The following is a 22,391-nucleotide window of genomic DNA, read 5'->3' on the forward strand; positions in this document are numbered from 1 at the left end:
TGTCCCCATTGCACATGCGGTTGGAATGAAAGAGACCTATGCTTCTATGCAGATCATTCTGAAATTGATTAAATATTCAGAACATCAATGGAACATTTGTGCTGACCTCAAAGTTGTTGCACTAGTCCTTGGTTTGCAGTTAGGTTACACTAAGCATATGTGCTTTCTGTGCCTATGGAACAGTCGAGATGACAACAACCATTATAAAATTAAACGGTGGCCCAATAGAGATGAACATAAGATTGGTAAGCACAATGTTCAACACGAATCACTTGTCGATCCACTTAAAGTTTATCTTCCACCTCTTCACATTAAACTAGGACTAATGAAAACTTTTGTAGTAGCAATGGATCGTCAAGGGAATGGATTTAAGTATCTGAAGGAAAAGTTTAGTGCATTGAAAACTGAGGCCAAACTCAAAGCAGGAATCTTTATTGGTCCTGAAATCCACCAACTAATCCATGATGAAATCTTCAAGAAAGAACTCACCCCACTTGAACTAACTGCATGGGATGCATTTATATTAGTAGTTCAAAACTTCCTTGGAAACGAAAGCGCAGAAAACTATGCTGAACTAATAGACAATATGCTTCAAGCATACGAAATGCATGGTGCCCGAATGTCATTGAAAATGCATTTCCTACATTCACATCTTGACTTCTTTCCTCCAAATATGGGTAATGTCAGTGACGAACATGGTGAGAGATTCCACCAGGACATTTCTACTATGGAAAAAAGATACCCAGGTCGCTTTAACCCCAAAATGATGGGCGATTACTGCTGGTTTTTGCAACGGGCCACTAGGACCACTCACAAGCGCAAAAGCAAGTGCCTGAAGCACTTTTAAAAGTACTCTGCTGAGTTCAAGGCGATTTCTTAAGCTACTATAAGTGATTTTTAAGTTTTTTTGGTTTATTTACCTATACTTCTTTTTCAATAAAAATGATAATACATGTTGTGAAACTGTGGGACATAACGATTCTGTATCTTTATTAATTGCTTATTTTAATTTTCACAAAAATTGGAATAACTTAATATCCTGACGAGCTACAAAAAAACTAACTTCAGATTTGGATTCAGCGCATTCGATTTAGTATAGCGCACATGGTTTTTGCCAAGTAGCAGACAAAAAGTGTTTATTTGTTGTGCTGTGCTTTGGAGATCATTGAGAAAGCGGAGAAGGAACTAATTCAAATGCAGCAAATGGTAAAACTGACACACAAGGCGCTGAGAAATCGATACATCACCACCAGATCAAATTTTTACCTTGGGGATCTGTCTGATGCTACTTGGAAAAACAAAGATTCAATAGCCAATACTTGCCAAACTTTGCCCCTTAAGGTGGGGGGGGGGGGGCAGATCTCGAGAAGGAACATCCTCATCTTCTAGTGGCTGGACTTCTTCCAAACCTCTCATGCTGGTCTTCATATCCCAGAAAGGTCCCCAAAGTACCAAGAGAGGACCACCTGGATATTCCTTATGACATATTGACTTCTATAGTGGAGCATTTGGAAAGTAAGGAGAAGGAGATGGAAAATAAGGGCTGCCACCTACGGGGTAGCAGATCACTGTGGTGGGAGAAGTGGGTATGCTGATGAATAATCTGTGTTTTCTGTCAAATAACTTGCAGGGTATTGCTGAATAAAACAATAATAATTTTCAGACTCCACCTCCAAACTAACAGCAGCCCCAGTTTGGCCATCATATCCCATGGCACCTTCTTTTCAGGCTCCTGTTTCTTTTGTACAAACAAAAGTAGGTCATATACTCAATAAAGGGGAAAGAAAATTCCTCCATACACCCCAAAGCTCACCAAACTCAAAAAGAACATCTATGGTAGATTGCAATAGATCCACACATATAGGAGCAAAAAACAGGATAACATTAAAATCAAATTTTTATTAAAAAATATTAAACCCCTAAAAAGAGAGAAAGTACAGAAAAGCACTTAGCGATGTTGCAGCGTGTAAAGCCCGCCTAACATTTGCTAGCAATGTTGAGCGCGATTGCACACGCCCCCGTCGCATATGCGATATGTGGTGATTGCTGCCGTAGCGAACATTATCGCTACGGCAGCTTTACACGCACATACCTGGCCGGCGACGTCGCTGTGACCGGCGAACAATCCCTCCTTCAAGGGGGATGTGCGTTCAGCGTCACAGCAACGTCACTAAGCGGCCGGCCAATAGAAGCGGAGGGGCGGAGAGGAGCGGGACATAACATCCCGCCCACCTTCTTCCTTCCACATTGCTGGCGGGACGTAGGTAAGGAGATGTTTGTCGTTCCTGCGGCTTCACACACAGCAATGTGTGGTGCTGCAGGAACGAGGAACAACATCGTACCGGCAGCAGCAGCGATATTATGCAAAGGAGCGACGTGTCACGATCAACGATTTAAGACGTTTTTGCGATCGGTGATCATTGCTCCTACGGTTTACACGCTGCGATGTCGGTAACAGCGCCGGATGTGCGTCACTAACGACGTGACCCTGACGACATATCGTTACTAGAGATGAGCGAACTGGCTGTGGTTCGGCTCGAGTTCGGTTCGCCGAACGGAGGTCTCGTTCGAGTTCGGTTCGTCGAACGTTCGACGAACCGAACTCGAACCAATAGGCTATAATGGGAGGCAATCACAAACACATAAAAATGCATTATAAATGTACACATACAGTTAATAAACATTGCCATAACACTTACCGGTCCCCGCGATCCCGCCTGCACTCTGTCTCCTGCCGCTATTCCATCCGATGATCGCTGAATCCTCCCGGTGACCGGCACTGCCAGCAGTGATGCAGGACCTATCGTGATGTCAAAATAGCCATGTGACCAGTCACGTGGCTATTATCTCATTGGCTACAGACTGGTCACATGACTATGACGCGTCATGTAGGACCTGCGAGTGCATCTCTGCGGTACACGGTGCACATTTGTGTATCGCCGTGAACTGGCAACATGCTGTGGCACACGGTCGACTCCCCGTTCCGTTAGGGACCGGCTGACACAGCCGGTCATTAACGGAGATCACCGTTGCCATAGCAACGCAGTTAGGGGTGACGTCACCGCTAACCGCGGCTCCGGGAATCACATGATCGGAGCCCTGTTGCTATGGTAACGCGTCTGTCACCGCCAGCAGCACTGATCTCTCACTCCGTGAAGGCTGCACGCTGCTTTCCGTGAAGCCTTCACGGAGTGATTTCTGCACGGGAAGCAGCGTCTTCCCCCATTCAGCAGTGATGGAGCAGAGCTGCATTTGTTGAACGAGAAAGACAGAAGACCATGGATCGTGGAGGGGTGACAGGGGGTAATAAAGATGGAGTCTCTAATGTGTCTGTGTATTTATTTCTATTAAAGTATTTTTTCTCTGTGTGGTGTCTTTTTTTTAACCCTTTATTGGAGATTCTTAATGGCTGGGTCAAACATGCCCGACATTAAGAATCTCTGGCTTAATACTAGCTAGTAAAACAAAGCCAGTATTAACTCATGATTACCCAACAAGCCACCCGGCTCCAGGGCTGTTGGAAGAGTTGGATACAGCGCCAGATGATGGCGCTTCTATGAAAGCGCCATTTTCTGGGGCGGCTGCCGACTGCAATTCGCAGCAGAGGCGCCCAGAAACCTCGGGCTAACCTGTGCTGCGGATTCCAATCCCCAGCTGCCTAGTTGTACCCGGCTGGACACAAATATGGAGCGAAGCTCACGTCGTTTTTTTTTTTAATTATTTCATGAAATAAGTGAAATAATTAAAAAAAAGGGCTTCCCTATATTTTTGGTTCCCAGCCGGGTACAAATAGGCAACTGGGGGTTGGAGGCAGCCCGTGGCTGCCTGCTGTACCTGGCTAGCGTACAAAAATATGGCGAAGCCCACGTCATTTTTTTGGTGGGCAAAAAACGTCTGCATACAGTCCTGGATGGAGTATGCTGAGCCTTGTAGTTCTGCAGCTGCTGTCTGCTCTTCTCCATACAGACAGACAGCAGCTGCAGAACTACAAGGCTCAGCATACTCCATCCAGGACTAAAGAAGGAGGGGAGCCAGCACTGCTTGTGAATGGCTTGCAACAATGATGAAATAAAAAGTGTAATATTCACAAATTCATTCCTACTGTAACAATTCAATGAGATTTTTTGCAAATGATTGATCAATGATTTGAGCCCCCCTGCCCCGTCACGGCAAATCTCTATAGGGGGGTCCCTAACGCTATATTATAAATGATTATGTACCATAAGGTCTCATATAATGCGCAGGACCATATAAAGGGGGGGCTCAAATCATTGATCAATCATTTGCAAAAAATCTCATTGAATTTTTACAGTAGGAACGAATTTGTGAATAATACACTTTTTATTTCTTTATTGTTGCAAGCCATTCATAAGCAGTGCTGGCTCCCCTCCTTTTTCGTTTACTGGTCAGGTGGTCGACCGCCACCATGCCGTGCACGCCCAGTGTGGTTTGCAAATTCCTTCTGTAGCCATCAAAATTCAGTTTGGTGCTTGTTCACACACAGCCACCACCTCCTGCTCCAAGGCATCATTATTTAAACACCACCTGCCTGAACCTTGTTCCGCCCTCATCCATGTTTGCTGGTCTGGCACTGTGAGGGCCAGTCCTGACATTGTGCTGGTGTGTGTGGTTCTGCCACACACACTGGCACCTGGGCTGCCTTTATTCGCGGTTGTCAGTCCTGGCAGCATGGGAGCGGTTCAGACATGTCTCAGGTAAGTGGTGTCTTCATATGGTCCTGCTCATTATATGAGACCTTTTGGTACATAATAATTTATAATATAGCGTTAGGGACCCCCCTATAGAGATTTGCCGTGACGGGGCAGGGGGGCTCAAATCATTGATCAATCATTTGCAAAAAATCTCATTGAATTTTTACAGTAGGAACGAATTTGTGAATAATACACTTTTTATTTCTTTATTGTTGCAAGCCATTCATAAGCAGTGCTGGCTCCCCTCCTTTTCCATCCAGGACTGTATGCAGAAGTTTTTTGCCCCCTGAAAAACTTATGTGGGCTTCGCCATATTTTTGTATGCTAGCCAGGTACAGCAGGCAGGTACGGCTGCCCCCAACCCCCAGTTGCCTATTTGTACCCGGATGGGAACCAAAAATAAAGGGAAGCCCTTTTTTTATTATTTCATGAATTTCATGAAATAATTAGAAAACAAATGACGTAGGCTTCGCCCCATTTTTGTGTCCAGCCAGGTACAACTAGGCAGCTGGGGATTGGAATCCGCAGCACAGGTTGGCCTGAGCTTTCTGGGCCCCACTGCTGCGAATTGCAGTCTGCAGCCGCCTCAGAAAATGGCACTTTCATAGAAGCGCCATCTTCTGGCGCTGTATCCAACTCTTCCAGCACCTGCCTGCTATACCTGGCTAGCATACAAAAATATGGCGAAGCTCATGTCCTTTTTTTGTAGTTTTTTGGCAAAAAAAATAAAAAATGCTTCCCTGGATTTTCCATTGCCAGTGAAGGTAACACCAAGCAGTGGGGGTTAGCAGCCAGTAGCTGCTTGGATTACCCTTAGCTAGCAATACAAAAAATGCAGCGGGAGCCCATATATATTTTTTTTAATTATTTATTTAAATAACTAAAAACAAAATGGGCTTCCCTGTATTTTGATTGCTGGACATCACAGTGCTGTAAAAATAAATCTTTAAAAAAAATGACGTAGCGCTCCGCGGTATTTTTGATTCTCAGCGCAGATAAAGCAGACAGCTATGGGTTGCCACCCCCATCTGCCTGCCGTTACCTTGGTTGGCAATAAAAATACAGGGAAGCCCATTAATTTTTTCTATTTAAAAAATATTTAAAAAAAAAATGACGTTGGGTCCCCCCATTTTTGATTGCCAGCTAGGGTAAAGCAGACGGCTGTAGCCTGAAAACCACAGCTGGCAGCTTTACCGTGGTTGGGGATCCAATGTGGAGGTCCCCCCAGGCTCTTTTTTTATAATTATTTTATAAATATTAATAATTACACAAAAAATGTAGGGTCTCCCCCAAATTGGATCACCAGCCAAGGTAAAGCGGACAGCTGTGGTCTGGTATTCTCAGGGTGGGAAGGTCCATAGTTATTGGGCCTTCACAGCCTAAAAATAGCAGGCCGCAGGCACCCCAGACGTGGCGCATCCACTAGATGCGCCAATCCTGGTGCTTCACCCCAGCTCATCCCGTGCCCTGGTGCAGTGGCAAACGGGGTAATAAATCGGGTTGATACTAGCTGTAAGGTCACCTGACATCAAGCCCAGCAGTTTGTGATGTCATGGCGTCTATTAGATACCCAACATCATAAACTGTCAGTACTAACAAAAAAAAAAAATCAACAAAAGAAATTTATTTGAAAAAACAGTCCCCAAAACATTCCCTCTTTCACCAATTTATTGTAAGAAAAAAAATAAAGGGGTCCCACGACGACTCTGGACCGTCTAGAATATGGGGGGGAGACACTCAGGGAACGTATCCCCCATTTTCTAGGAGTGCAGACCCTTCATGTGAGGAGTGTGGGTGCAATGAATCTGCACTCACTCTCCCCGGGTCCACAGCAGCAGAGTCCATGTCGTAATGGTTGCTACCAAAGCTGCAATGCCCTGCTCATGAGGTAAGGGCATGCCTAATCAGGAGAACTATCCTACATTTCCAAATATTGGTATTTGCTGATATTATTGCTATTCCACCTACTATATATTGGGGATAGGATCTTGGAGATGGAATACCCCTTTAAGTCCAGTTATCCAGCTGAAAGAATACTTAACAACAGAGCTCGCTATTTAGATGTGTTTTCTTGTGGCGTATAACGGACTCTCATGTTTGGTAGTCATTCAGCAGGGCAACTATAAAAGCAAATCCCTCCATTTGGAAATGTAGTATAGCTCTCCTGATCAATTATGTTCCTTACGTCATGAGCAGGGCATTGCAGTAATAATAATAATTTATTCATTTATATAGCGTTATTAATTCCATAGCACTGTATGTCTTTGAAATGTGGGAGGAAACCGGAGTACCCGGAGGAAACCCACGCAAACACGGGGAGAACATACAAACTCCTTGCAGATGGTGTCCTTGGTGAGAATTGAACCCAGGACCTCAGCGCTGCAAGACTGCAGTGCTAACCACTGAGCCACCGTGCTGCCCATTTAGCTTACAGATTCATAACCACCACTCACTGTGTCTGAAAACAGGAAGCTGAGCTGACAGCCGCTCTGTGCATGCGGCAGCGTCTATTGTGAAGGAGAGGGCCGCGGGGGATCAACGCTGCACAGGTACCGTGGGACACCGGGGAACACCAGTGGGGTTATAGGGGGTGACCTGGCAGGGCCTGGGGAGGAGTTTTCTGTCGCATGTGTCATGGCACATGTGACAGAAGTCAGAGGAGTAGGGTGAATGCGGCCGGCGCGCTGCTGTGCGCGTGGCCATCTTGGATTTCTGGGAGGGCATCAGGGGGGGCACTTTGGCGACACCGGGGGACCGGAGGGGACCGGGGAGGAGATTTATCATGTTTGTTCATGCCAGATGGGAGATAAATAATTTTTTACCGGCGCTGTCATTTACTGTAACGTGATCATCGGTGTACGGTGTATACCTGTGATCACGTGAGCGGGGACCGGAAAAACCGTCCTGAATCATGATCTCCAGGGTCTCAGCTAGCCCTGAAACCCCGGAGATTTTCTGATGCTGGGGGGCGCTATTCACTTATTTCTGCCTGCTGTTTATAAACGGCAGATCAGAATAAGGCTACATTAACATGACCGATCCATTTTTGCGGTCTGCAAAAAACAGTCCGTTTTTTTTCACGGGTGCATCCGTGTGGCATCCGTTTCCGTTCCGTAGACGGTCCGTATGTCATCTGTTTGTCATCCATGTGCCTTCCGTTTTTTTTGTGTACTGCAAAAAAACTGAAGGAGGGTAAATCCATAAATTTACCCAGGATCCATAGCTTCATCCTACATGAGGCGGTCACATGTTCACTCCAGTGCCATTTTCTACTGCTTTTCACAGCGTAGAGCGCTCTGGTGATTTTCTTGTGCTTGTTCACTTCATATCAGTCTTTTCTGTCATTATAATGGCAGAAAGACACATAATGTTCCACTCTACTGCATTTTGTAATTTTGCACCCTTTGGTGCCTTTCATGTGGCACTAAGGGGTGCTTAGCTTTGTATTTAGGCAAAAAAATGAAGAAAAAAATGACGTAGGATTCCCCCAAGTTTTGTAGCCAGCTAGGGTAAAGCAGACGGCTGCAGCCTGCAGACCACAGCTGGCAACCTCACCTTGGCTGGTAATCCAAAACTGAGGGCACCCCACGCTGTTATTTTAAATTAAATAAATAATTAAAAAAAAAAAACCACGTAGGGGTCCCCCCCAAAATTGGATCACCAGCCAAGGTAAAGCAGACAGCTGGGGTCTGATATTCTCAGACTAGGGAGGTCCATGGTTATTGGACTCTCCCCAGCCTAAAAATAGCAGGCCGCAGCCGCCCCAGAAGTGGCGCATCCATTAGATTAGATTAAGACAGTTTGTTGAAACGCGTCGCTCTGACCTGGGCACATCTATATTTTCTTATGCTGCATGTACCTGCTTGGATTTTATGGAAAATCAATAATAAAGAAGAAAAAAAATTTTTTTAAAAAATTCTTGTGATTGCGCTGGATTTACATTCTATTTCTACCTGGTGACTTCTGACCATCCGTGCGCTGATCATCTCCCACAGGATGGCTATAGGTCTGCAGCAGGCTTGGTGAGCTGATAATAATATATATTTTAGGATAAACATCGGGTTACTAACCAAAGCGCTTTGGTTGGATACCCGATGTTTATCTTGGTTACCAGCTTCTGGCAGGCTGCCAGCGATGGCTCCTGCACACTGTAGCTGTAAAAAGCCCTGCTTTTTGCTGCTAGAACCGTTCTCGAACGTATCTAGAACTATCGAACTTTAGCAAAAAGCTCGAGTTCTAGTTCGATCTAGAACAGCCCCCAAAATCACTCGAGCCGCGAACTGGAGAACCTCGAACCGCGCTCAACTCTAATCGTTACCGATGTCGCAATGTGTAAAGCCCACCTAAGGGGACCTATACAGCATACAGGACAAATACAGCATAAAAAAGGTAATACAAAATAGTCAGATATAAAAATGAGATGTTGAAAGTGCATATAAAAATGTGAAAAAATAAGAAGTCACATCAAAGACCATATATCTTCCAAAAAAGAAATATTATATTAAGTGTATACTGGATGTACATAGACTAAAAGTAACTAGTGCTTGTGCAAAAATTGCTCAATGTAAACTCCAATAACAATACTGACTATAATAACAGTTATTTCAAGTTGTATTCTACAGTATATTATGTCCACAAGATGCCTGTTTGGCTCATATTAGGAATACAGGCCCATGGCTAGGATCACTACAGCAGAACGTTACTCCAAGCAACCAGGAAAACGACTGCTGTAGGAAGGAGGGAAATAGGAGTGCAGCAAAGCCCAGACAGATGTTGGTGGTTGTGGAGACCGTGAATGCCGAACAGTGTGTTGTCTGCCAGGTGCTCGGGTTTGCATATTGCGGATCGGATAGACAGATGGCTGAGTGGGGAATGGGAAAACCCAGCGGTCATGGTGCACATTGGCACTAATGACAAAGTTAGAGGCAGGTGAAAGGTCCTTAAAAATGATTACAGGGAGCTAGAAGAGAAGCTGAAGTCCAGGACCTCCAAGGTGGTGTTTTCAGAAATACTACCAGTGCCACGAGCGTCACTAGAAAGACAGCGGGAGCTTAGGGAGATAAATACATGGCTTAGAAATTGGTGCAGGAAGGAAGTGTTTGGGTTCATGGAGAACTGGGCTGATTTCTCAGTCGGCTACAGGCTCTACAGTAGGGACGGGCTGCACCTCAATGGGGAGGGTGCAGCTGTGCTGGGGGAGAAAGTAGCCAGAGGAATGGATAAGCTTTTAAACTAAGATCTTGGGGGAGGGACGGAAGTTGAGCTAATAACGGGATAGATACAGCAATAGAGACAGTGAGACAGTAGGGTTCAATGATGGTTTAGGGGGGCTGGGACATGCAAGGAAGGTAGGGAGGCTAGGAGTAAAAGATGCGTTAATAGTATTAAATGTCCTGGCAAATACAAGAAGTATTGCAAACAAAATTAATGAATTGGAGACTCATGTCAACCATGGATTATGATATGATGGGCATTACGGAAAACTGGCTGGATGAGAGTCATGACTGGGTGACAAACGTCGAGAGTTATACTACATTCAGGAAGGAGATGAAAGGTAAAGAAGGTGGATTGGTGTGTATATTTATCAAATCTAACTTAAGACCTGTGTTCAACAGTAACATTGAGGGAGCTGCAACAATGTAGTGGGGCGCCCCTGACCTGGTCAGGCACCACTGAGTGCTGCACCCATGCTGGGGCAGTGCTTCCAGGTAATTCCAAAGGCCAGAATGAGGTGTGTATGCACAGACCTCTAGCAACCAGGTCTCCCACACCATTAGATGGGACCCTTGGGCAGTCCCTGGAGGGGTCTGGCCTTCAATTCTTATCAAGTGGTGGGGCGGAGAGGCTGGAAGCTAAGTTGTAGAGGCTGTCAGGAAAGTAGGAGGAGAGCCAGTCAGGTAGCAGTGAGCACGGTTGCTAACAGATGCAGGCGCGCGCATGCTAGTGAGACCCTGCACGTGAAGTAGCCGTTAGCGGGGGAGAACAGTTGCCAGTGCGTCAGTCAGAAAGACACCGGAAGAGAGGCAGTCGAGTACGGGGACTGCTGGTGACTAGGCACGCACGGGGAACAGGTCCCTAGAATAGACGTCCATTTATTGGTCTGCTAAACCTGTCGGTGAGGGTACTAGAGGTACCTCACCAACCATACAGAACCCGAGCCTCAGCAGCAACAGGGGGACCCATAAGGAGACAGAGCCAGAAGCCATCTCACCTGGTCCACGCTGCTGGTAAACGGGCCAAAACGGGGAGAAAAGGCAGTAGCGACTTCCCTGGATAGACCCCACGGTACTTCAAGTCAGGGGTTATCCGAAACAAGAAGTGCTATGAAGGCGAGTTAATGGTTACCCTCAGAGTGGCCTGAAGGAGTTCCTGGTTCCACCTGGTTTATCTCAGCATCGCCCGGGTTACCTCAAGATAACAACAAAAGTGAGTAAAAACAAGTTGAAAGACTTTCTGGACTGAGACTGAGTTATTCTGGGACCTGTTGTTCTACCCACCCGAGCCCCTGGGGCAAGCCTCACTCACAGGAGACCATACCATCCGACTGCAGACTCCATCAGCCCCAGACGCTCGTTAAATCTGCAGTGGCGGTCACCCATATCCCTGACCGCAAACAGTGAGTGGCGTCACGACTCCTATATATATAAAACCGACATACCTGTTGCCAAAAATAACCAAGTGAAGACCCTGTGGCGTCCCTAAAGGTGGAGTGATGTCCCTGGGGTAACTGCTGCCGGTGGGAATCACAGTATAAACATAGCAACAATAAGAGGAAAATATCCTCCAAAAATTAACTATTACTTACAGCAAGATGGGCTGCAGTGTGTACATCGCCCTGGCCAAAAACTAGTACTCTAGCAGGATACAGCCAAACCCCCACTAAAGTGGAAGCGTCACAGGTGCAGGAGGAGCAAATCACACACACACCTCCATGGAATGGAGGAGGGCGATTGCTAGATGATAAAACTGCACACTAGTGGCTTGCATAGAGCGCTGTTCACACATGCAGATAATACAGTCACAAACCCGCAGCCTATTAGGTGACGCCCATACTATTAGATCAGGCGGGCTGCCAAGCCGTACCCCACTGTGTATCATGCACGGACAGACACTCTACAGTGCAAGGCCCAACAGAAAGGGGCCTGGCTGTATCCTGTCCAAAAAAAATAAATATGAGGTTTTTGTTGGTATTTATGGCCATAAAAACGTAAGCCTACAACCCGCGTCACGGAACCTCATGCTTGTAGGTCCCTACACTAAATATAAACATAGCAACACAAAGAGGAAAATATCCTCCAAAAATTAAGTATTACTTACAGCAAGATGGGCTGCAGTGTGTACATCGCCCTGGCCAAAAACTAGTACTCTAGCAGCATACAGCCAAACCCCCACTAAAGTGGAAGCGTCACAGGTGCAGGAGGAGCAAATCACACACACACCTCCATGGAATGGAGGAGGGCGATTGCTAGATGATAAAACTGCACACTAGTGGCTTGCATAGAGCGCTGTTCACATATGCAGATATTCATCTTTTTGTTGCTATGTTTATATTTAGTGTAGGGACCTACAAGCATGAGGTTCCGTGACGCGGGTTGTAGGCTTACGTTTTTATGGCCATAAATGCCAACAAAAACCTCATATTTATTTTTTTTGGACAGGATACAGCCAGGCCCCTTTCTGTTGTGCCTTGCACTGTAGAGTGTCTGTCCGTGCATGATAAACAGTGGGGTATGGCTTGGCAGCCCACCTGATCTAATAGTATGTGCACTTTGAAAAATAAGAAAAGATTGTGCACCGCACTGCTTACCTAAACTGGAGGTAGTGTGGTATTTCTGGTATGGACCCGTGAAAGCACCCCTAGTGGTGCGAAACGGTACCGTCGTCCTCGTGCTCCCTTCCCTGCATTCCCTCATGTCCGTTTCACCTGTCAGCATTGAAAAATGAAATAGTCCCAGTTTATCGGTGAGTGCTGCCCTGTCTCTTTTTGTTCTATGATCTAATAGTATGGGCATCACCTAATAGGCTGCGGGTTTGTGACTGTGTTATCTGCATATGTGAACAGCGCTCTATGCAAGCCACTAGTGTGCAGTTTTATCATCTAGCAATCGCCCTCCTCCATTCCATGGAGGTGTGTGTGTGGTTTGCTCCTCCTGCACCTGTGACACTTCCACTTTAGTGGGGGTTTGGCTGTATCCTGCTAGAGTACTAGTTTTTGGCCAGGGCGATGTACAAACTGCAGCCCATCTTGCTGGGATTCACAGTAGCGTCAGTATGGGTAAATGTACATAGGGTGTGGAATAATGGAAAGCTGTTAATTGGAGTTTGCTATAAGCCTTCTAACATACCTGAGCAGGTAGAGGATGAAATACTGCAAAAAATTGAAAAGGCAGCTAATAATAATCAGGTCCTTATGTTTAATATATCTTTATTGTTGTTATATCAAAACAAGGGTACAAAAGTACAATTTTCAGTCAACATTTACAATTCGTGTTAATTAGATTTAGATTTGTGAGACATTTGAGCATTTATTTTCAACACTTATGACGTCCTCCGTATATGAGGAATGGGGTTTCCGGATTCAGGCCAAAATCTAGCTGGATGTACAGTATAATGATCACCGGAGTCCTATGTGGACGTATACTTGCTGCCCAAAGTCCCTCTTACAAATTGATCTATGTAAACTGTAACATATGTATATACCCTAAACTACACCGTGTGCAGAATTATTAGGCAAGTTGTATTTTAGAGGATTTTGTTTATTATTGATCAACAACTATTTTTTCAATCAACCCAAAAGACTCATAAATATCAAAGCTTAATATTTTTGGAAGTTAAAATGTTTTTTTTTTTAGATTTGGCTATCTTAGGGTACTTTCACACTTGCGTTATTTTCCTTCCGTTACAATCCGCCCTTTTGGGAAACAGCGGAATCCGTTAACGGATTCCGCTGTTTCCCATAGACTTGTATGGGTGACGGATTGTACCAAAAGGAGCTGCGTTGCTTCCGCTGGGCGACGCTCCGTTGCTTCCGCCCAGCGGGAGGAACGCAGCATGTAACGTTATTTTGAGCAGCGGAATCCTCTGGATTTCACTGCGCATGCTCTTTTTTTTTTTTTTTTTTTTTTTTAAATCAAACTTTATTTTGGCTCGCGGTGGCCGAACGTTCAGCTGAGCGCCCGGCCGTCGGCAAGCGACAGCGCTCAGCTGAATGACCGGCCACCAGCATGCCCGGCCGCCGGCAAGTCACAGCGCTCAGCTGAGCGCCCGCCCGCCGGCATGCCCGGGCGCCGGCAAGTGACAGCGATCAGCTGATCACCCGGCGGCCGGCTGCAGGGAGCGATCAGCTGATCACCCGGCGGCCGGGAGCGATCAGCTGATCACCCGGCGGCCGGCTGCAGGGAGCGATCAGCTGATCACCCGGCGGCCGGCTGCAGGGAGCGATCAGCTGATCACCCGGCGGCCGGCTGCAGGGAGCGATCAGCTGATCACCCGGCGGCCGGGAGCGATCAGCTGAGCACCCGGCGGCCGGGAGCGATCAGTTGATCACCCGGCGGCCGGGAGCGATCAGCTGATCACCCGGCAGCCGGCTGCAGGGAGCGATCAGCTGATCACCCGGCAGCCGGGAGCGATCAGCTGATCACCCGGCGGGCGGGAGCGATCAGCTGATCACCCGGCGGCCGGCTACTGGGAGCAATCAGCTGATCACCCAGCGGCCGGCTGCAGGGAACGATCAGCTGATCGTTCACTATAGTCTGCCGCTGGTAAAACCGGGAAAAAAAAAAAAAAAAAAATCAAAACGAATTGCGTTGTTTTGCAGCATCCGTTGCATCCGTTGTGTCACTATATGCAACACATCCGTTGCATCCGTTACACAACGCAATGCAACGGATACCGTTCAACGCAAGTGTGAAAGTAGCCTTAGGAGGATATCTTTTTGTGCAGGTAACTATTATTGTGCAGAATTATTAGGCAACTTAATAAAAACCAAATATATTCCCATCTCACTTGTTTATTTTCACTAGGTAAACCAATATAACTGCACAAAATTTAGAAATAAACATGTCTGACATGCAAAAACAGAACCCAAAAAAATTAGTGACCAATATAGCCACCTTTCTTTATGATGACACTCAAAAGCCTACCCTCCATAGATTCTGTCAGTTGCTTGATCTGTTTACGATCAACATTGCGTACAGCAGCCACCATAGCCTCCCTGACACTGTTCCGAGAGGTGTACTGTTTTCCCTCTCTGTAGATCTCACATTTTATGAGGGACCACAGGTTCTCTATGGGGTTCAGATCAGGTGAACAAGGGGGCCATGTCATTATTTGTTCATATTTTAGACCTTTACTGGCCAGCCACGCTGTGGAGTAGTTGGATGCATGTAATGGAGCATTGTCCCGCATGAAAATCATGTTTTTCTTGAACGATACCGACTTCTTCCTGTACCACTGCTTAAAGAAGTTGTCTTCCAGAAACTGTCAGTAGGTCTGGGAGTTGAGCTTCACTCCATCCTCAACCCGAAAAGGTCCCACAAGTTCATCTTTGATGATACCAGCCCATACCAGTACCACACCTCCACCTTGCTGGCGTCTGAGTCGGAGTGGAGCTCTCTGCCCTTTACTGATCCAGCCTCTGGCCCATCCATCTGGCCCATCAAGAGTCTCTCTCATTTCATCAGTCCATAAAACCTTTGAAAAATCAGTCTTAAGATATTTCTTGGCCCAGTCTTGACGTTTTATCTTATGCTTCTTGTTCAAAGGTGGTCGTTTTGCAGCCTTCCTTACCTTGGCCATGTCCCTGAGTATGGCACACCTTGTGCTTTCTGATACTCCAGTAATGTTGCAGCTTTGAAATATGGCCAAAGTGGTGGCAGCGTCACGCTTGATTTTCCTCAATTCATGGGCAGTTATTTTGCCTTTTTTTGCCTAATACACTTCTTGCGACCCTGTTGGCTATTTGCCATGAAACGCTTGATTGATTGGTGATCACGCTTCAAAAGTTCGGCAATTTCAAGACTGCTGCACCCCTCTGCAAGCCATCTCTCAATTTTGGACTTTTCAGAGCCCGTCAAATCTCTTTTCTAACCCATTTTGCCAAAGGAATGGAAGTTGCCTAATAATTAAGCACACCTTATATAGGGTGTTGATGTCACTACACCACACCCCTCCTCATTACAGAGATGCACATCACCTGATTTACTTAACTGGTAGTTGGCTCTCAAGCCTATACAGCTTGGAGTAGGACAACATGTATAAAAATTATCATGTGATCAAAATACTCATTTGCCTAATAATTCTACACGCAGTGTAATGGAATGGAAGGAAGGGTCCTAGAAACTACCATTCAAGGATGTTATCAAAGGTAAAATAAGAAAGAAAAAAAAAATAAAAGGAGAAGATAAATGAGTCAAGGGGGAGAAAGAAAGGGGAAGAAAAGACAGACCAAAAGAGAGAAAGAAGGTAAGGAAGAGGCAAGAAGGGGAAAAGAAATGAGAAAGAAAGGAGAGAAATAGTACCATGATATCGCACCACAACCCACCTCGGTTGTATGCCCCAACCTTCGCTGGACACTCCTAAGCCAGAACGCTTTGAGTTAGCCAGGTTTGAAATTGTTGTGACTCTCTAAAGTCAATCTAAGGGTACCAGGTAGCAAACCAAGCCTGATTTGTTTGGTGTCAGACGCCCTCAACTCTTCTAAGCGTCGTAAGGTATCTAATGCTTCAACCCAATCTACTCTTTTCAACTCATATGATGATCTCCAGTGCCTGGGTATAATCTGTCTCACTGAGACTATGAAGTCGGACAACAGGTCTTTACGTATTTTGGAAACCGATCTGGTAAACATGGACAGTAAGGCTATGTGCCCACGGGTAAAGTGTCCTGCGGATATATCCGCAGGACATTCCGCAGCAGCTCCCAGAAAACCGCAGCACAACTTTGTCTGTTTACATGCTGCAGTTTTATTGCGGAATGTCCTGCAGATATGCTGCGGTTATTCTGCATTGAGGATACAGTACTATGGCTTCGGCACTGCATCCTCAATGCAGAACAAGTGCTGGAGTGATCAGTTAGTTCATACTTACCTCCATCACGCAGAACTTCACTTTCCATCTGTGTCTGTCTGCACATTGCTGGAGAAGGATGGGCGGGCCTGTCACATGACCGGAGCTTGTGCAGGCCCTGCCCACCTCCTTCTCCTGGCTCCACTGCGCTCCTCTGCACCGGACGAAGTGACTCCGGTGTCTTCTATCAAGACAGGTAAGTATAGGATCGCGCAGAAAAATCCGCAGGTATAATTGACATGCTGCAGATCTTTCTGCAGGGAAATCCACATTATTTCCGCTGTGGGAAAAAACGCAGCATGGGCACAGCACTCCCCAAATGCCAATTTTAAATGGCTTGGGACTCGCTGTACTGAAAAATCCGCTGATTTTCCACGAAAAAATCGTGGCAAATTCGGCGAATTTTCCGCAGCGTGGGCACATAGCCTAAAGGCTGTGGTTGCAGTGAAATCATGGACATTTTGTTCCATTTGTACACAGCCACAAATCTGGCACTGATTGTCCACAATTTCACTGCAACCACAGATCTGCCGCAGATTTATCTCTGTGTGTAAAATGCCCTTAATGCTATTGCTGAGGCGGGAATCACATCCAAGTGTGTAAGATGGTTATATAGGGAGAAAATTTCGTCCCAAAGTTTTCTAATCACTGGCCATGACCACGAAACGTGTAACATTGATCCCGGAGATCTCCGACACCTCCAACACTCGTCTGCAACCTTTAGAAAGATCCTATGGAGTTTGTCGGGTGTTCTGTACCACCTAGATCAGGGTTCCCCAACTCCAGTCCTCGAGGGCCGCCAACAGTGCATGTTTTCAGGATTTCCTTAGCATTGCATGGGTGTTGGAATGATCACCTGTGCAGGTAATTAAATTATCACATGTGCAATACTAAGGAAATCCTGAAAACATGCACTGTTAGCGGCCCTTGAGGACTGGAATTGGGGACCCATGACCTAGATAATATTTTATAGTTTAGTTCTTGTATCCTATTGGATACTGTTATTTTGTGTGTCAAGGTGAATGTTTTGCTCCACATCTTTTCGGGGTAAACACGCCCCCCAGCCCCACCATGGAACGACACGATTTTATAAATTGTAGATACTGTATGAGTTGGTGTCTCCTGAGCTATACATAGCCTTTCAAAATGGGTAATTTCCTTGTCAGACCTTTATCCCGGAGGCAAGGAGTCTGTGTAACTTCGGAGCTGAAGATATAGGAACCACTGCTACGGTTCCGTCCTTCTGTCTCCTAATAAACAATTCAGTGATCTGCAGGCTAATTAGGACAAAATATCCCTAACACGGGGGATTCCCTTTGTGTATTCCAAAATAAGATTGGGGTGGTGTTCATGTAGCCAACAAGGGAACTGGGGATTACCCACAAGAGGCGTCAGGGGACCCGGACTTTTGGTCAGGCCGAATCTCCTATTGATATTACACCATGCACCTATTAATAAATGGAGGAGTGGAGTCATCTCTGTGTTCATTAAGTTTTCAGAAGAGGATAACCAAAAAATTCCCAGTGCGCTAGTCGGGGCCAGAATATGTTCCATTTCCACCCATAATTTATTATCTTTGTTATGTAATAGGTCTAGAATGCAGTTGCCCACTGCAGCTGAATGATATGCCTTAAAGTCAGGTAACCCCGTCCCCCCTTCCCACCGTGAGCATGTTAATAGTGAATGTTTCAATCGGGATTTAGTACCATGCCATACAAAATGACGTATCATCTTTCTTAACTTAAGAAAAAAGGACTCGCCTATATTACATGGGATGGTCTGGAAAAAGTATAGGACTCTGGGTAAAATATCCATTTTTATACTATTAGTTCTACCAAACCAAGAAATTGGAAGATTGTGCCAATTTGTGAGGTCTTTCTGGATGGACTGCAAGAGGTCTGGAAAGTTTAAGTCGTATATGGTTTGGGGGATGGCTGGCAGTTTAATCCCTAGGTATTTAATAAAGCTGCTACTCCATCTAAATGGGAAGGAAAGTTTAAGCGCTCTCTCTTCTTCAGATGAGAGTGAAACATTTAATATCTCCGTTTTTTTGGAGGTTGACCTTGAAATTCGTAAATTTACCACATTTCTTGAATTCACCCAAGATGACCGGAAGACTTATCCTTGGTTGAGTAACGTAAAGCAGTAAATTGCCTGCAAACACGACCATCTTGTGGGAACCGGGACCCACCTATATACCCCTGATAGATGGGTTTCTCCTAATAGCGTTTGCTAAAAACTCCATCACTATGATGTATAAGTATGGGGACAAAGGGCATCCCTGCCTGGTGCCGTTCCCAATGTCAAATGAGTTGGACAGGCGGCCATTTATACTCACCTGTGCTGTTGGATTTTGATATAGAGCCATTATCCAATTTCTCAACCGTGAACGGACCCCTATCTCCTGGAGAGAGGCATCAAGGAAACCACAATGAACCCTATCAAATGCTTTTTCAGCATCTACCGTCAATAGGCAAGCAGGGATTTTTTGCTGTCTGTCCCAAGAGGTCAAAGATATGGTTCTAATGGTGTTGTCCCTCTCCTCCCTCCCTGGGACAAATCCTACCTGATCCTTGTGAATCAGTTTTGGAATGTGGGTGTGTAGGCGTAGTGCGATCATCTTAGAGTATAATTTAACATCTATGTTAATAAACGAAATAGGTCTGTAGTTGGCACATACCAAGGGATTCCTCCCCGGTTTGGGGATAACCGTTATCCGGGCCTGGAGAGATTGTTTAGGGAAATCACATGTTTTAGATATAGAATTGTAGGCTTTAAGCATCAGAGGGCCACATGCCTCACCATATATTTTATAAAACCGAGGAGTGAAGCCATCTGGGCCGGGGCTTTTCCCTACTTTAAGGTTGCTGATGACTTTACAGAACTGGAACTTAAAGAAGTTAACCTCCAATTCCTCAGCTTCCTCCACTCCCAACATCCCCGGTTTGCTTTAACGAATGTAACCTCGCATGTCTTGGCCAGATGTTGCGGTGTCTGATGGATGGTGTGATGTGGTATGTTATATAGTGATGCATAGTATTTCTTAAATTCTTCCAGGATGTCAGATGTGGAATGGATGTGTGTCCCTGTCTTTGTGTTAAGTGTAAGAATCGGTGGCTGTTCTTGTCTAGGATGTAGGGTCCGTGCAAATAGTCTCCCACTTTTGTCCCCAAATTCAAAAAAATTCTTCCGAACTTTATCTCTGGAACATAAGTATTTCTGGTCCAGAATGGATATAATTTGGTGACGTAAGGTAGAAATCTCTGCTTTAAGGACATCATTAGGTGTGTTTTTATTTGTTGTTTCTTTCAAACCCAAATGTAGTAATACTGTAGTTCCTTTAGCTCCATCGATCTTTCCCGCTTGAGTCGGTATCCGAGGGAGATATTTGACGCCCCTGGACTAGGTCATCACAGGGGCAAGATTATATGTCTTGTCCCAAAAGCAAGCCCAGAGAGCGAAACGGAAGCCCAACGTGGGGGATAGGGTGTCCGTCAGAACCCACAGAGATCCCAAGGGTCAGATTTCGCGGGCCACAGCTCCCAACATACAAAGTTACTGGGAGTGGACTTCCACCGTTTCAAGCGGAGTTGTCCTGTTGAAGAGACACAAACACTGAGTGCAGGAGAAAGGGACCCCTGTTTGCTGTACCAGGGTGTGGGACCCGAATACAACCGCTGGAAGTTACCAGTCACTGGCAATTTGGTTTACTACTGGACTGTGTGAATTTCCTTGGAACCTTGAGTACACCATCCTTGCCCGGTCCAGCCCTGCATGACACTCTCCGCAGCATATCTCCCCGTTCACCTGGGCCCCGGGACAACACCTCCCCTACCCGTGGACGGGATATCATCCTGCTGCCCCACTCCATCAGCCCCGGGCTTCCCATACACAGGTAGCGGCGGTGTCACCATCCCTCACCGCAACCCACAGGTGGCATCACTGACAAACTTTTCCCCTGTAAATACACCCTTTCAACGGTTGTGAGGACGGACGGCTGCACGAGCCCGGGTCCGGCTGCCACTCGAGCCACAGTAACAAATCCGGATCTGAGCACCCCCTTGCAGAGGTCTGGCCCCCGTCCGCAACACTGTCCCATACATGGGAGCCTCTGCAACAGCCACAAATGGTCATTCAAAAAAACACAAGAAAAAAACACAAAAAAACAAAACAGTTTTCTCCACATATTACATGTTTTGGATTAGATTCATATGAATACTTTGATGTTGATTTATAAATGTGCCTTTAATTTTGAGTCATTGTGATTTTTCTTTTCTTTTTTAAAATATTTATACTTAATAAAGGTTAAAATTTTATGAATTAAGTATTATCTCCCTAATGGAGAAACAAGAAATGATGACGGCATCAGCGGGTATGATGGAGAAGAAAGGGCCACCGATCCCTCTACAACTCTTCCAACTAAACATGGCAACGGCAAGTCAGATCAACGGTGGCCGGACTGTAGAGATCCTCTGCTTCTCCTGGTCTGTACTTGTATCCACTGCTCTCTAGGTGGAAGAGGTGACGGTGTTTTCAGGGTTGGCCAATCTGGAAACTAATCATGGGCAGCTCTAAAGTCCCCAAGAAATTAGGGAGATCTCCCAGGTCCCTGAGAGTCACCGTTTTCCCATTCTTCCTTGCTGACAGTTGAAAAGGGTACCCCCCCATCTGTATGGGATATCCTTATCTCGTAGAGCGGAGAGCAATGGTCTTAGAGCCCTGCACAGTTGCAGGGTTCTGCGTGCCAGGTCCGGGAGTACCATCAGAGAAGTCCCTTGATAGGAACCCGCTCCATTGTCCCTGCAGCTCTTGAGAATAGCTTCCTTCTCTCTATAGAAATGAATTCTACAGATTACATCTCTCGGGTGTGCAGGATCAGACGATTTAGGGCCCAGTGCCCTATGAATCCGGTCTATATCAATGTGCTGCTACGGTTCTTTCTGGAGGAGATTGTTGAAGTATTTTTGTGCCCAGGTCTCTAGCTGTGCTGGTTCCACTGTTTCCTTTAGTCCCCTGATACGCAGATTGTTGTGGCGGTGACGATTTTCTATATCATCCAAGTGGGTTAAAATATCTTGCAGTTGTAAGGAATGTTCTGACAACACTTGGTGACAAAACCAGGTAGTCACAGTTGACTGTACCCCCCACGAGCGGTACAGAAATCACCTCTTCCTTGGGAATTTACACCACACAGCCCACACAGGGGAACATCAGCCACAAATCCTAGTCGCCCCCCCATGACACACAGGACACACCAGTGGGCGGGACCAGGCGGATGGGAACGCCCACCTAGGGGTCTTGAGGTGACTGGGGGCGGGAACCAGTAGAGTGCGGTGGAGTCAAGTGGAGAGTTGAGTCTAGTCAGTGGTAGTCGGATTGCAGTGTGGTCAGGGTTGGAGCCCTGGGACCACCAGAGGACCGACTAGATGGCAGACGGCTCTGTAGGGCCACAGGAGACGGCGACTCAGTCGCGGGAGACCCGAAGTGGACTGGGGCAGGGTCGTAGCCCGCCGGTACCGACGGAGGGAATCCGGTCCAGAGACCGTGCATGGGCGGGGTACCTCGACTCTAGGACAAGGCAAGCTTCAGGCTCCTTGTTAATTTACCAGCTGGA

Source organism: Anomaloglossus baeobatrachus, chromosome 6, assembly GCF_048569485.1.
Source record: "Anomaloglossus baeobatrachus isolate aAnoBae1 chromosome 6, aAnoBae1.hap1, whole genome shotgun sequence".
Classification (NCBI taxonomy): Eukaryota; Metazoa; Chordata; class Amphibia; order Anura; family Aromobatidae; genus Anomaloglossus; species Anomaloglossus baeobatrachus.